Raw genomic sequence first — 15692 nt, 5'->3', positions numbered from 1 at the left:
ACAGCGATGCGACGCTTCTGGAAGTGCTGTTATTGCATGCACGCGCACATGCGCACATGCAGTCGTGGCTCTGGAGCGGCTGGGTGGATTGGTGGGCAATTGCCTGCCAATACCACCCACCTGGCAACCCTATCAAAGTCTTCCCAATTTGGCTAATAAATTATTTCCCAAGCAGGTGGGGAAATACTTGGTCCCGCCCCCACCATGGTTTTTCCTATATTTGAAATTGTTATATCCTCTGTGGGGTATAATGCCATAGAGTCCACCCTCCAAATCAGCCAATCCTGGGAAATAAAGTTGGCATGGCAGATGGCACAACATAGATTGTGAGGGCAAGTAATGCTTATAGGAAAAATTGGCAATTATGCCAGACTTGAAAAAACTGCAAGGGCAAATTATGCCTATATATTCAGATTTGTAAATCTGTATTTATATGTATGTGAGAAGTCCAATGATTGTGAGTAAAAGGAAAATAAGGTTTATTTGTAATTTTGTTTATTATTTCAGTATTTTTCGATACGGAATACAGCAATAACCCCCAGGTTCTAGCTGGAGATCTCCTGCTATTACAACTGATCTCCAGCTGATAGAGATCAGTTCACCTGAAGAAAATGGCTACTTTGGCAATTGGACTTTATGGCATTGAAGTCCCTCCCCTCTCCAAATCCCACCCTCCTCAGGCTCCACCCCAAAAACCTGCCACTGTTGGCGAAGAGGGACCTGGCAACCATAGCTCTGATAGAGGCCTTGAAGCAAGAAAGTGCAAGGTAGGGTAGCCTACCAGGTAGAGCCTGAAGATATCCCAGAATTACAATCCCAGATGACAGAAATCGTTTGATCTCCAGACCACAGAAATCAGTTTCCCTAGAGAAAATGGCTGCTTTGGAGGGTGGACTGTATGGCATGATAATCTGCTGAGGTCGCTCTCCTCCTCAAACCCTGCCCTGCTCAGGCACCACCCACATAATCTCCAGGTATTTCCCAAGCTGGAGTCAGCAACCCTAGTGGTTATGGTGGATGATCTTCAATCCCAACCTTCTGGATCTGGGACTTGGCCAGTGTTAGGAAGAGATATGTCTATACTTATGTGAATCCCCAAAGGTTCAGAATAGGGCCGTTAAAAAAAAAACCAATAGTTTATGAATCCAAATTTTTGGGGGGAACCCGAAATAAGCTGAATACCCATACCGGTCAATGGGTACTTTGGCGTTATTTCCAGGTTTTCCCCTAAAAAAATCTGGGTCCATTATAGTATATATGGAATTATTTTTTAGCAGCTGGGAGTGGGGGTTCAAGATAGAGTCAACAAATTTTCCGTGTAGCTGCAAGGGACTCTCCTTGTATAAACCCCAAAGGTTTGTAAAGTTTGGGACAGGGCCCCCCAAAGGGTCTCACCTATCCTCCACAAGAAAGCATTGTAAACTTTACTATGCATTCCTATGGAGAATGGGGCGATCCCTTCGGGGCCCCATAAAATTAGACCCCCTGTCCCAAACTTTACCATACTTTAGAGTTCATGCAAGGAGAGACCCTTGCAGCTACGCTGCAAATATGGTGACTCTACTTTGAAAAATGCTCCCCCAGAGCTCATAAAAAATTTCCATAGGGAAAAGCCTGGGGAAAGCCAAAACTGAAAAAAGCCGAATATCTATTCGGCTTTTTCGGCAATTGGCTATCCAGTTTAGGTTTGGTTCCCAGTGTTAATATTCGGCTGAAATTAAGACCGAAAGAAGCTGAAAAGGCCTTTTCTGGATTTATTTTCAGTTCGATATACCCGACATGCACAGCCCTAGTCCAGAATTAGTTGGGTGCCCTCTGCAGAGGTTTCAGACTCTATGGCATTATCCCCTCCCCAAACCCTGCCCTTCTCAGGCTCCACCTCCAAAATCTCCAGGTATTTCCAAACCTGGAGCTGGTAACCCTAGCGATCAATGTTTTTACTTCCAGCTCCTTTCTCTTCATATATTTCTTGAGCTAGCTTGCTGGGGAGGGTGGGTTATAAGTCTAACAAACAAATAAATAAACACTCCCCCCTTCCTTTGAGGAAGGAAAAATGAAGATAGCAACAGTGTGGATTTAGAGAGACTGAAAGGGAGACTTATTTTGATGAACTGGGGAGGAGGAAGACCAAAAGCTTAGAGAGGCCTTGTGAGGACATAGAAGGAAAATCAGGAAACAGAAGAGAGATGGATCTTGAGAAGGCACCAGAAGAAAGGCTAGGAAATTTAGCAAGTAACTTCCACTGGAACATTGCCTTCTGAGAATCTAAGAACATTGTGAGCAATTTTATCACACTCATGCTGCCTAGGGGTGTGTTTTGTTTCCATCATAGCTGCTGTATTATTTTGCTGTGAATCGTATGGGGAGAAGGGGAAAGGGCTACCTGTGTCCATTAGGAGTAAAGGTGACCTTTGCTTAACACTGCAAGGTGAAAACTTAATGCTTTCAATTACTGAACTTCTGCCGAAATTGGGATCTATGAAATCTGTGATCTAGCTTACAATTCCCCTCCCCTCTGCATGTACACTCCTGTCATTCTTTGTGCCATGCGCTTCAGTGGACAAAAGTAGCTTGCGAGTTGAGCAATTGTAGATATGTCCAGTGACAATTTGCTGGGCCGGATATGGCCCACGAGCTCATTTTATCCTGCCCCTGGCCCAACTGCCAAGGCCGGGAGCTCCACTGAGCTAGCTGTTGCTAGCCGGAGCCTACTCTTGACACTTCGGGTTTTACTGGGAGGCAGGAGTGCATGCTGGCCCCAAACCTTCTTCCCCTTCCCAGCTTGCCTTTGTCTGTGGGGCGTGGTAATCCCCCGGCCACACCCCCATGCTGCGAGCTTTAGTGCTGCCGGGGCCTTGCCAGCCTGCTCACTGGCCGCGCTGCCGCCTTGGGGCCCCTGTTCAGCCATCTCCCTGCTTGACCCCACCGCCCAGGTGCACCCCCTCGCTGCGGTCTAACGCTGAGGGGGGGTTGAGACTCGGGCATCCGGGGCCTGGCCAGCCTGCATGCTGGCCGTGCCGCCAACTTAGTGGGCCCCTGTGTGTGTGGCCGGGTGCATGCAGGAAGGCACCTGGGACCTTCTGCAAGCAGGTGGGTGCCTTTGTGTGTGTGCAGGGGAGGGGGGGACTAGGAAGGCACCTGGGACCTTTTGCAAGCCGGTGCATGCCTTTGTGTGTATGCAGGGGAGGGGGGGACCTGGAAGGAACCTGGGACCTTTTGCAAGCTGGTGAGTGCCTTTGTGTGTGTGCATGGGGGAGGGGGGACCGGGAAGGAACCTGGGACCTTCTGCAAATAGTGCATGCCTTTTTGTATGTGCGCGAGGGAGGGGGGGACCGGGAAGGAATTTGGGACCTTCTGCAAGCTGGTGCGTGCCTTTGTGTTTGGGGGGGGGAGCCGGGAAGGAACCTGGGACCTTCTGCAAGTGGGTGTGTGCCTGTGTGTCTGTGTGCACGTGGGGGAACCGGAAAGGAACCTGGGACCTTCTGCAAGCAGGTGCATGGCTTTGTGTCTGTGTGCATGCGCGAGGGAGAGGGGGGAACCGGGAAGGAACCTGGGACTTTCTGCAAGAGGGTGCGTGCCCGTGTGTGTGTGTGTGGGAGGGAGAACCGGGAAGGCTTCTCTCTCTTTCTTTCTCTCTCTTTTTCTTTCTCTCCCCTTCCCTTCCTTTCCTTCCTTCCCTCCCCTTACTCTTCTGCATAGCCTCTCCTAGGACCGTTTTTAAGCCGGTGGTGGCTGGAGACCTGGCAACCCTAGCCTCTCCCCCACCCGCGGGAGATCTACTCCTGGTATGGCCCCCGAATGGTGTTATAAATATTTAAATGGTCCTTGGCAGGAAAAAGGTTCCCCACCCCTGCCTTAAAAAATGGTCCTATGGTTAGCTTTGCTCAGGTCTTGCAGACTGAGGGCCATGGTCTCCTTGACTGAGTCAATCCATCTCATGTTGGGTAGTTCTCTTTCCCTGCTTCCTTCAACTTTTGTCTTTATGTGCAGTTATTAGCTATTTAAGTACCTAGAGGAAGGGCAGTTTCCTCCACAACCCTATACTCTCAAAGTCTATGCATATAGGAATTGGTTTTTGGCATTCCTGCTGAAAAGCTGCCAACTTCACAGGAGGAACAGGTGAACTTTTCTTAGGAAAAACATTATTGCAAAATAGCCATAAATGGCATTTCGTTGGATGACTCTCATTACTGATCCATACAAATAAAAATCTCTCTCTCTCTCATTTAATGTTTATGTACTCCACATGGCATATTGCTTATTTATGACATGTCATTCCAGCAAGTGTTTTGAAGTTTAACAATGCATGTTGCTTCTGTTTCTCTGCAGCCTCTTTTAATGTGTGGATGTTAGAGACTCCTTTCTGTCCTCAAGATGGCTACTGTCCGCCCCCCATTTGCATATACTTAACTGCTTTAATTACAAACTGGATACTTAACTCTGGCCATTGGCCTTTATTAATGCATCCCTGAACAGATGCTTGAATTGTATTGTAAGGAGGTGGCACTACCATTGGTAGGGTTGCCAGGTCAATCTTCACCATTGGTGGAAGGTTTTTGGGGTGGAGCCTGAGGGTAGGGTTTGGGGAGGGGAGGGACTTCAATGCCCTAGAGTCCAATTGCCAAAGCAGCCATTTTCTCCAGGGAAACTGATCTCTAGCAGCTGGAAATCAGTTGCAATAGCAGGAGATCTCCAGCTAGTACCTATAGGTAGGCAACCCTATGGCAATAACATGGCACATGTTTCCCCAATCAGCCAGGATGAGCCTGGGAGTGTGCCCAGGGTTGCCAACCTCCAGGTATTAGCTGGAGATCTGCTATTACAACTGATCTCCAACCGATAGAGATCAGTTCACCTGGAGAAAATGGCCGCACTGGCAATTGGACTCTATGACATTGAACTCCCTCCTCTCCCCAAACTTTGCCCTCCTCAGGCTCCACCCTAAAAACCTCCCTCCAGTGGTGAAGAGGAACCTGGCAACCCCAAGTGTGCCTCTCCCCTTAGCGGCAGGGCCACTGATGAGAACAGCGTGGTGTGATCTGTGTTGGAGATTTAGTGTTTTGTTCATCGCTATTGAAGAAGAGCTTCCTGGTGCTCACTGCAAATCAAATGCACTGCGAGAGCTGGTGATGCATAATGCCTACTGAGCACCCATGGAAGAATCTAATCTGCTTGTCCAGATTTCTGTTCTGCTTGGGGCTTGCGGGAAATCTTAATTACTCTCTATAGAAATGGAGGAGCTGCTGCTCAGGGCATTTGCGTCCACTGAAAAAGGTTGTGCAAGCCAAGGGAAGGGAAATGAGCTTGTAGTTCAGGGGACTATATCCACAGAGGTCCCATGTCCTAGGATTTCTTGCATGGTTTACCCTGGGGGAGGCAGCATGTTACCAACCATCCTGCATTTTAGCGGCGCTAGCCTTTTAGTCTTAAAGGCCAAGTCAGTCTTCACAGCCTTCCAGTTCAGTTTAAAGTAGGGTTGCCAAACTCCTGGGATGATTAGTGATCTCTAGACTACAGAGATCAGTTCCTCTTGAAGACAATGGTCGTTTATGCATGGGAGTGTGCTCCAGCGTAACACTGGTACACTTATGTTTTTACACTTATGGTTTTTACCAGAAGTGATGTCGTGGATGCTCTAGAATTTACAAAAACTCGATGGCAAAACCATACCGCTTTTTAAAAACAAATTCTAGAGTGCCTAATTCCATCATTTCTGGGTTTTTACCGGAAGTGGCATTGGCGTGGCACTCCAGGCTCCACGCCTCAGTTTTTCAGGAGTTGCCAGCCACAGTCTAGCAACCCTAATTACTACTTGAGTATGTTCGTGTTTTTATCTGGTTACATTTTGGTGGTTTTAATATGTTTTAGAGTTGTATTTTGTTTGTTGGCCATGAAGAGAACCCCACATGAGGTTGATTGAATGGACGATATATTTCAATATAAATAAATGTTATCACTGTTCTGTGAGTCTCCTGGTCAAACCAAAGACCCCAAGGAATGGCAAAACTGGGGCTACCTCTCTTTTATTTGGTTTCCTCTAGGGTTGCCAGGTCCCTCTTCGCCACCAGTTGGAGGTTTTTGGGGTATAGCCTGAGGAGGACAGGGGTTGTGGAGGGGAGGGACTTCAATGCCATAGAGTCCAATTGCCAAAGTGACCATTTTCTCCAGGTGAACAGATCTCTATTGGCTGGAGATCAGTTGTAATAGCAGCAGCTAATACCTGGAGGTTGGCAACCCTAGTTTCCTCCCACAAATACAATTGAGGAGCTTGAATCTGTGCCCATGGGTTCATGACAGACAGTGTAACATAAGGCGTGTGGAATTTCTGCCAGGAACTGAAATCATTCTCTCATTTGTAAACAGCTATTTTTAAGTAATTTGAACTCAACAGTGCCATTATCCTCCTTGTTAGCTGAAATGAGAATTCGGTCTAAATATAGAAAATCCAGGAAGCAACTATGTAAAATAAAGGGGAGGGAAGGAGGCAAGACCCCCTTGCTCCCAACTTTCCTTTCTCTGTCTCAGAGCTTGGAAGCAATGAGAATAAATGAATAATAAGTCATTTCAAGGAGACTGTGCAAGAGATAGAGGGGAGAAAAAAAAAGGTTTCCAAATTATTAACACCGAGGAGCTGATATGAATCAGCTCCAAGTTAGAGCTCTCTAGCTCTGCGCCAGATGGACAAGGGGGATTGTTTGTTTAAAGTCCTCATAATCTATTTTCCTAGCTAGCCAGGAAAACTCCACTGGATGATCTGTCTGATTTCGTTCTTAAGCACAACATTGGAGTGGCTTCCCTCAGAGTACCTGAAAGACGAGCTTCCCCCAGGGCTGCGCCCTGCCGATCTTTAGAGACCGAATTGCTAAGCAAAGAGAGATCAAGATAAGCAAAGTTAGCTGAGCTGAGGCTGTAATGTCTTCTCTATTGTACATGACATATGATTGATGCAGAATACATGGTCAAACCTTTAAAAAAGGGTCATCATGGTAGAATAGGGTTGCCAGTAGGGTTGCCAGGTCCCTCTTCGCTACAGGTGGGAGGTTTTGGGGTGGAGCCTGAGGAGGGCAGGGCTTGGAGAGGGGAGGGAGAGGGGAGGGACATAGAGTCCAATGGCCAAAGCAGCCATTTTCTCTGGGTGAACTGATCTCTATTGGCTGGAGATCAGTTGTAATAGCGGGAGATCTCCAGCTAGTACCTGGAGGTTGAGCAACCAAAAAATTAGCACCTCTGTACTAATATCTAAAATTAGGAAGAAAGTAAAGAACACAGGCAATGCTATAACAAAGTGACAAAAGTGTAATTCATATATATGTTATACAAGTGTATAAAAACATATACAGTAACTTTCAATCCAAGGTTGAGGTCTTGAAAAAGAAGGGGTGAAAAGGGATACGATCGTTTCAAGTCTCAAATCTTCCTCAGTCCCGTTCAATCAAAACAGTAAAATGCACACTTGTCTTTGAGAAGAGGCTTCTAGAGCCATAGATTTCTGTTTCCCATAGGGATTAGCAAAAGCAACCCATGTATTCTTTTTCATATATCAATTCTTCCAACAGGATAATAATTCACCGATACATGGTTGCACAGACTATTTCAGCTACTTACAATTTCCCAAACAGGATACAATCAGTAGCAGCTGATTTTCTCCAGGCGAACTGATCCCTATCGGCTGGAGATCAGTTGTAATAGCGGTAGTGTGAAGATAGACGGGGATATAGACAGCTCTGCACTAGAGTGGCCACCTCCATCTTGGAAATTCCTGCAGATTGGGGTGGTGCTTGGGGAGGACAGAGTTTGAGATAGGGAGATGGGGGCAGGGAAATGGGGCACCAAAAGCTGCCAACCTTCAGGTAGGACATGGAGATCTCCCAGAATTACAACTGATCTCCAGTTGACAGAGATCAGTCTCCCTGGAGAAAAATTGGTACTTTGGAGCAGGGCTGAATCTAGGGGGGTGAGGGGGAGCAACTGCCCTGGGCGGCGGCAGCCAGATCAGAGGCTGCAGCTGCCTGCCCGGCTGCTGCTGCTCACTGGAATCCCAGGCCACTCAGTGACGGGGGTGGGCCGGCTCTGGGGCTTACGCATCCGTATTGTATGTGCCCACTTCCAGGGGCTCCTAGTGGCATCATGGGAACACAGAGGGAAAGCTGGCAAAAAGGCTTCTGGTAAGCACTTGGCTCAGGACAGGGTCAGATTGTCTGTTCTTAGCAGCTGGGGTGCTTTCGAGGCAGGATGCTGCAGTTGGACTGGCTGCAGCACAGAGGAGGCGGTGTCTTCCTCAGTTCTGCTCAGCCAGCCAGTGCGCAGATTGCAAATCTCCAATTTGTGGAGCCTGGGTTGCAGGCAGGCGCCATAGAGGGTCTTTTCCCTCATAGGGAACAGGAGACCATCCACCAGGGGAGGGGAATCTCAGCAGTGCCCTTCCAGGTGGAGGGGGACTAAGTTGGCGACTGTTGCAGGTTACCTGCAACCTTACTCCTTTTAACTTTTTAACTGTGTTAGTGGTATGTTTTTCTCCTTGAGTGGCGAACGAGTTCGAGTCAAGTTGTGAAGTCTGGAAGTTTAGCAGTGCAATCCTAAGAACACTTTCCTGGGAGGAAGCCCAGTTGAGTCAACCTGATTAAGGTTCGGAGTAGATCCGCTTAGGATTTCTCTCTAGTCTCTAGGTAGAGGAAACATGGGCAAGATTCGAGTCTGGCAGTACTTTACAGACCAGCAGAATTTGGCATTATTGGTAGGATGTTTTTTGGCTGCATTACAGGGCAGCTGCCTTGAGGCACCTCTGGGAGAGTTGGGGATATGGAACTGGATATTAACACGTAACTGGTGTGAGTCAGTCTGGTGCAGCAGCTAGTGTTGGGTGAAACCCAGGTTCAAGTCGCTCTTCCATGGAAACTCTCTGAGTGACCTTGGGCCAGTCATTCTCTCTCAGCCTAACCTACCATAGAGGGCTGTTAGGTAAAATGGAGGATGGGGAGAACCATGTAGCCTGCCCTGCTCTCCTTGGAGGACTGGTGGAATTTGCAAAAAAACAAATGTGGTGTTGGAGGAGAGTGTTAAGGATACCGCGGACTACCAAAAAACAAATCAGTGGGTTCTAGATTCTAGACCAAATCAAGCCTGAACTGACCCTAGAAGCTAAAATGACTAAACTGAGGCTGTTGTACTTTGGTCATATTATGAGAAGACAAGAGTCACTGGAAAAGACAGACATGCTAGGTAAAGTTGAAGGCAGCAGGAAAAGAGGAAGACCCAACAAGAGATGGATTGACTCTATAAAGGAAGCCATAGCCCTCAGTTTTGGAGGACATTGATTCATAGGGTCGCCATGAGTCAGAAGGGACTTGACGGCACTTAACATACACACATTCCTCAATATAGTTATTGGACCAAAAGTGAATTTAAAAAAATAGTGATCTTTGGAAATAACCAGGGAAAGTCTGTGATCCTTGGTATTGTGGTGCCTTGCTGAGACTATTTAAGTTAGATGAGGGAAATGCTAAGTCCATGGATGATAGGCACATTAACCTACCAGCAGAGTATATACCGATCTCGCCACTAAGGAGATGCATATAGATTTCTGTACACTGTGTAATGTTTGGTGGAAATACCATCCCACTACTCTGGGTATGGGAAGGACCTTTTGGCTTCTGTTAGAGCAGGGGTATCTTTAACAGTTCTGTGGCTTCCTTTGCTATTGCAATCGCTACTGACAGGGCTGAGTGTACCAGCGTTTGGAGTCCCAGTTGCCAGCCAGCCCCACCCTCTCTATAATACTGGCCTCCTTAGGGTGTCAAATGCATATGTGAATTGGCTACATGTGCTTTGTGCAGACTTCACCATTAGTGGCATAGATGTCCTTCCGAGCAGTTGCCTGTGTGTTAGGGTTGCCAGCCTCCAGGTGGCAACTGGAGATCTCTTGCTATTACAGTTGATCTCCAGGTGACAGAGATCAGTCCTCTGGGAGAAAGTGGCCGCTTTGGCAATTGGATTCTATGGCATTGAAGTCCCTCCCCTCCCCAAACCCCACCCTCCTCAGGCTTCACCCCCAAAATCTCCAGGTGTTTCCCAACCCGGAGCTGGCAACCCTAGAGTGTGTAAAAGTTTATGTTGGACACTTAGGGTTGCCAACCTCCACATACTAGCTGGAGATCTCCTGCTGTTATAACTGATCTCCAGCTGATAGAGATCAGTTCCCCTGGAGAAAATGGCTGCTTTGGCAATTGGACTCCATGGCATTGAAGTCCCCTCCCCAAACCCCGCCCTCCACCCCAAAAACCTCCCGCCAGTGGTGACGAGGGACCTGGCAACCCTATGGACACTGAATGGTTCTCATTTCTTTCTAAGGCGAGCTGTCTTGCTTACCATCTGTTTTGCAAGAGTGATAAAGAGTGGGCGTAATAAATAGCCATCTATGTATCTAATGAATGTGAGTGCCGGCTAGGAGAATTTAGGCCTGACTTCAGTAAGGCCTGTGCCAATTTACATCTACTAAGGACTCAGCCAGTGCATTTTATATCCTGGAGGGCCTGTTTGGCCAATGAAAGGGTCCATACATCTTGTTGTTTCTGCATATGCTGTAATGGAGGAGAAATGAAGCCTCTATTTGAGCTCTGATTCTGCAAATCAGATTCATATACTATGATATTTAGAGCCAGCTGGAGCATAGCTTTTTCCAGACATTATATTCTTGTGAACTTGTCATGTAAATGTGCTTTGTCTGCAAGCTGTTGAGACACAGGAAGCCTGCTGGGCTATAGAAGGGTTTGAATTGGCAGGACTGGTAGAAAACAAGATAAGGCCTCTTCAGGCATGTTGGTGATGCTGCTCCCACAAGCATTAAAAAGACCAAATCGGTGGGTAGGGTTGCCAGATCTCATTCAGGGAAACTCTTGCAGTACCACTGGGAACATTTTATTTATTTTTGTCAAAGGATTGATATTCTACTTTTCCCTCCAGATAAAGAGGTTAAAGGCTATGTGCCGAAACCCTAATGGAGCATACTGTAGAAACATCGGCCACCTTAAAATGACTTTTCTTTTCTCTTTTTACAATCATATAGTTGGAAGGGACCACCAGGATCAACTAGTCCAACCACCTGCACAATGCAGGAAATTCACAACTGCCTCCCCCCCACACCCCCAGTGACCCCTACTCCATGCCCAGAAGATGGGGTGGGGGGGACACCCTCCAGGATGCCTGGCCAATCTGGCCTGGAGGGAAACTGGTTCCCTACCCCAAAGCGGCAATCACCATTACTCTGTGCTGGTAAGAAAGGGCCACGAGAGGCAACCCTTGACACAAATCTTCCTGCCCTCCCTCTCATTGATCTGCCTAAATTCACAGAATCAGCATTGCTGACAGGTGATCATACTTTCAACTTTTCCCCTGTTGTCTTTTTTCCTCTCTGGTTGGCCGTCTTTCTGACCTTGGCAGTCTGTGAAGGAGTCCTAGGTAAAACCTCTGTTTCCTGCAGCAGATTGATTGCATTCCCTACTTTTTTTGTGTGTGGCTTTGTAGACGCCAGATTTTTTTTTTACTCATACATAATTTGTGTAGAGCTTTTGCTATACCCTGTTTCATTCCTGGATAGTGTTGCCAACTCCAGGTTGGGAGATATTTGGATATTTTGGAGGCATAGCCTGAGGAGGGCCATATTTGGGGAAGGAAGGGACTTTAATGGGGTATAATACCATACCATCTGCCTCCCAAAGCGGCCATTTTCTCCAGGTGAACTGATCTCTGTCCCCTGGAGATCAGTTGTAATCCCAGGAGATCTCCAGCCACCACCTGGATGTTACCAGAAAAAGAAGGCTCTGTGCTGTATAGTATGAAGAAGACAAAAACATCACAAATTTCCAATGCAATTAAATATATTCATGCATTTTCACATTGACTTGATATTAATCCCTTCAGGCAGCTGAATACTGCACCGATTATGGTGATGATATATTTGTATTATATTTGTTGAGAAATTGTTCAGCTGATGAAGCCTTGGCAAAACATGGACAACGATCTAGACAACACGTCCATCATCTTTCGGCTGTTTTTCACTGTGGAACTCTTCTTAATTTATGTCTGAAATATTATACTATACTTACCTGGAACTCTGTGAAAAGGAAAAGGAAAATATTATTATTAATAATAACATTTATTAGTAGTTACCTTGATTGATAGTTATAATTTGTTAGTCTTGAATTTGTATTGTGTATTGTTTGTCTTTTATGTATTCACATTACACCTTTTGCACTTAATATATGTTTTTGCATTGAGAAAATTGTGCAGTTGTTGTTTGGTTGCTATACTTCACAGCAAAGAGCCTCCCTTTTTCTGGTCTTACCACCTGGATGTTGGCTATCCTATTCTTGGATAAATTAGCTTATCCTTTAAGAATCATGAATACCTTATAACATGATTGGTGTGTCCATACCATGTATGGATCCCACAGAGAATTTCCATGCGTAGAAGAAGGAACAATTTTCACTATTTGCCCCCTCCAGATACCCACGATGCTGTTGTTGGAGGTCCCCTGCCCCGAAGGAGCAACATTTGGGGGGAATTTCAAGCTATTGTGGGAGAGAGGAGACAAGAAGGTAATGGTCCATGGATGGAAATCTCTTCTGTCTGCAGAAATCCTCTGTGGGACCCAAACCCGTTACTGAGAGTTGGATAGATGATGAACATGATGCCACAAGTTACCAAAGCAGCAGAGAAGTTTGACTTTTGGGGTCAGGTTCAGCAGACTAACAAGATGAAGAAGAAGAGTTGGTTTTTATATGACGACTTTCTCTACCACTTAAGGAAGAATCAAACCAGCTTACAATCACCTTCCCTTCCCCTCCCCACAACAGACACCATGTGAGGAAGGTGAGGCTGAGAGAGTGTGACTAGCCCAAGGTCATCCAGCTGGCTTCATGGGTAGGAGTGAGGAAACCAATCTAGTTCACCAGATTAGCCTCGGCCGGTCATGTGGAGGAGTGGGGACTCAAACTGAGTTGTCCAGATCAGACTCCACTACTCCAAACCACCACTCTCAACCACTACACCATGCCGGCTCTCCATGGTTCACTTGGATAACTGTTACTCTGTGACACCAAGATTCATTTTACAGATGAGAACTAGCCAGATAAAGTTCCCGGTGAGCCGGTACAAAAGAAAAACAAACAAACATGCCAGACAGATATTATGCCCCTGAACTACGTTTTCACACCAGCTTTTCCAGATGCTACCCGCAGAATTAGTCCATCTGTTTCCTAAATTGTCGTTTGGCGAAGAAATCAAATAAAGGGTCATTTCAATGGTTTCTTCCTTGAGATGAGCATGGCTTTCTCGTAGATGTGGATTCTCAGTTGCTAAGCAAAGGCCGAATACTAGACAGTGACAGGTCTTTTTAACCAGCAAGGGGGGGGGGGAGTAGGAAAGTGATATCCAATGTGTCTTTTTTTGCTGTTGTCTGGGAACTTTGCCCAATAAATAAGACATTTGCTGCACCAGAGGGCAGAGGAACCTGTTAAAAAAAATCTTTTAAATGTTCGGAGCATTATAAAGAAATAATAATCCTAAAGTCTTGGGAGGGGGGAGACCCAAGGGGTTTTTATTACTTCTCCTGGTGAGTTTTAATTCCACCTTCCCCAATTTCAATCCATACTGTTGTGGCTCATTTAGCAAAGTACACCGAGGCTCTGCCCAATCAAAACACCTAGCGGTGGCCTCGAACTAGCTCGACATTGATCTTGTAATGGTTTCAGAGGAATGGTTACACTGTGTAATGATCCGTGGTGGCTGCGTACACACACAGAAAACAGAGACATCAGCCAATTGCAGAAGAGCAGCGTGTGCGGGGGGGGGGGGAATTACTGCCTTTCTGGTCTCCAGAGCTGAAAAAACCCACTCCATTAGTCCATGATAGCAGAGTTGCTGACCCACTACCTTCAACAGGAGAGGACACATATTCATTATCGTACTTATGCCACACCATCACAGGGGCTTACATTATTTGTTGTGTCTGAAGCATTGGCTCCAAACGCTGCATTTGTGGCTAGATTTTTTGTGAATTCCTGGACAGGATGAAGGGGAGGGGCAGTGGCTCAGTGGTGGAACATCTGCTTGTAGGGTTGCCAGGTTCCTTTGCTCCACTGGCGGGAGCTTTGCAGGGGCATGGCTAGGGACACAGAAGTGTCACAGGCGCTCTAGCAATCTCCATCGAAACTCTATGGTTTTCATAGAGTTTCACTGGAGGTTGCTAGAGCGTCTGCATTGCTTCTGGGTAAACCCAGAAGTGATGGCATCATATTGTGTGGGTTGTATGTGCACACACATTGCGTGCCTCTCCCTCCCCCTGGCTGTCTTTTGCCTGCCTCAGCTGGTCTGCAGGCTGCCCAGTGGATTGGCTGGCTTTTGCCCACCCTCACTGGGCAATTGGCAAGCCTATCTGCTTAGAATGCTGAAGGTCCTAGTTTGTACACTACTGTAGTGTACATCTGCTGATTTGCCTAGCCACCCCTCCCCCCCCAAACTAGGAAAACACCTTAGAAACAATGGTGCCGGTTCTAGCTCTTTGCTGCATGGGCTTCTAAAATGTCTTCAGCCAAGCAAGCGTTTGCTCGTTCAAAGCTTTTCTGTAATCTATGAAACACAAGATGATTTTCTTCTGAAATTCTCTCATATGTTCCAGTAACCAACTTAAGTTTGCAATATGATCTCTAGTGCCTCTTCCTTTTCTGAATCCAGCTTTAACATCAGGCATTTCTCATTTCATTTATGGTAACAGCCTTAGTTGTAAGATTTTGAGCATCACTTTACTTGCGTGAGAAATTAAACTGATGGTCCAATAGTTGCTGCAATCTTTGACATCTCCTTTCTTGGGAATTGGGATGTAAATTGATCGTTTCCAGTCTGTGGGCTATTGTTTTGTTTTCCATATTTGTTGGCATATTCTTGTCAAGATTTTGATGGACTCCATTTCTGTGGCTTGGAATAGATCTATTGATATCCCATCTGCTCCTGGTGATTTGTTTCTCCCAGTTGCTCTTAGTGCAGCTTTCACTTCACTTTCTAAAACTGTAGGTTCTTCTTCATACAATTATTTTTGGAAGGAGTCTGTCATCATTTAATCTCTTCTGTATAGTTCTTCAGTGTATTGTCCCCACCTTTTCTTTATTTTGATCTGTTCAGTTAATGTATTTCCATGTTGATCATTCAGCATGCCTAACTGTGCTTTAAATTTCCCTTTGATTTCTTGGATCTTGTGGAACAGATCTCTTGTTCTTCCTTTTTTGTTGTTCTCTTGGACTAGTATCTGGCAAACCCAGATTCAAATACCCACTCTGCCACTGAAGCTCACTGGGTGACCTTGGGCCAGTCACACTCTCTCAGCCTAGCCTACCTCACAGGGTTGTTACGACGATAAAATGGAGGAGAGGAGAATAATATAAGTTGCTTTGGGTCCTCAATGGGTAGAACGGCAGGATATAAATGAAGTGAATAAATAAAACAAGTAATTAAATAACATGGAAAAGCCCAGAGTCTTGTAAGTTGCCCTGAGTTTCTTGCACGGAAGAAAAATGGATAGATACATATCCATCTGGGTTTTTGGGGAAAGTCTACTCACATGGTTTGCATTACAAATGTGCTCATCTGGAGAAACATTTGGTTAGTGTAACATTTTGCTTGTCCTACAACACCTGGGGAGC

At 46.2% G+C, this 15692-nt stretch overlaps 1 protein-coding gene across 1 annotated transcript in view; it reads left to right on the top strand.

The window, feature by feature from the left end:
- The window catches only part of NRG3 (neuregulin 3), a 387877-nt gene that overhangs the window by 333021 nt on the left and 39164 nt on the right, over nucleotides 1-15692 (top strand).

Source organism: Euleptes europaea, chromosome 5, assembly GCF_029931775.1.
Source record: "Euleptes europaea isolate rEulEur1 chromosome 5, rEulEur1.hap1, whole genome shotgun sequence".
Classification (NCBI taxonomy): domain Eukaryota; kingdom Metazoa; phylum Chordata; class Lepidosauria; order Squamata; family Sphaerodactylidae; genus Euleptes; species Euleptes europaea.
Note: the sequence above shows the minus strand (reverse complement) of the source record. Positions and strands in the feature narration are given on the sequence as shown.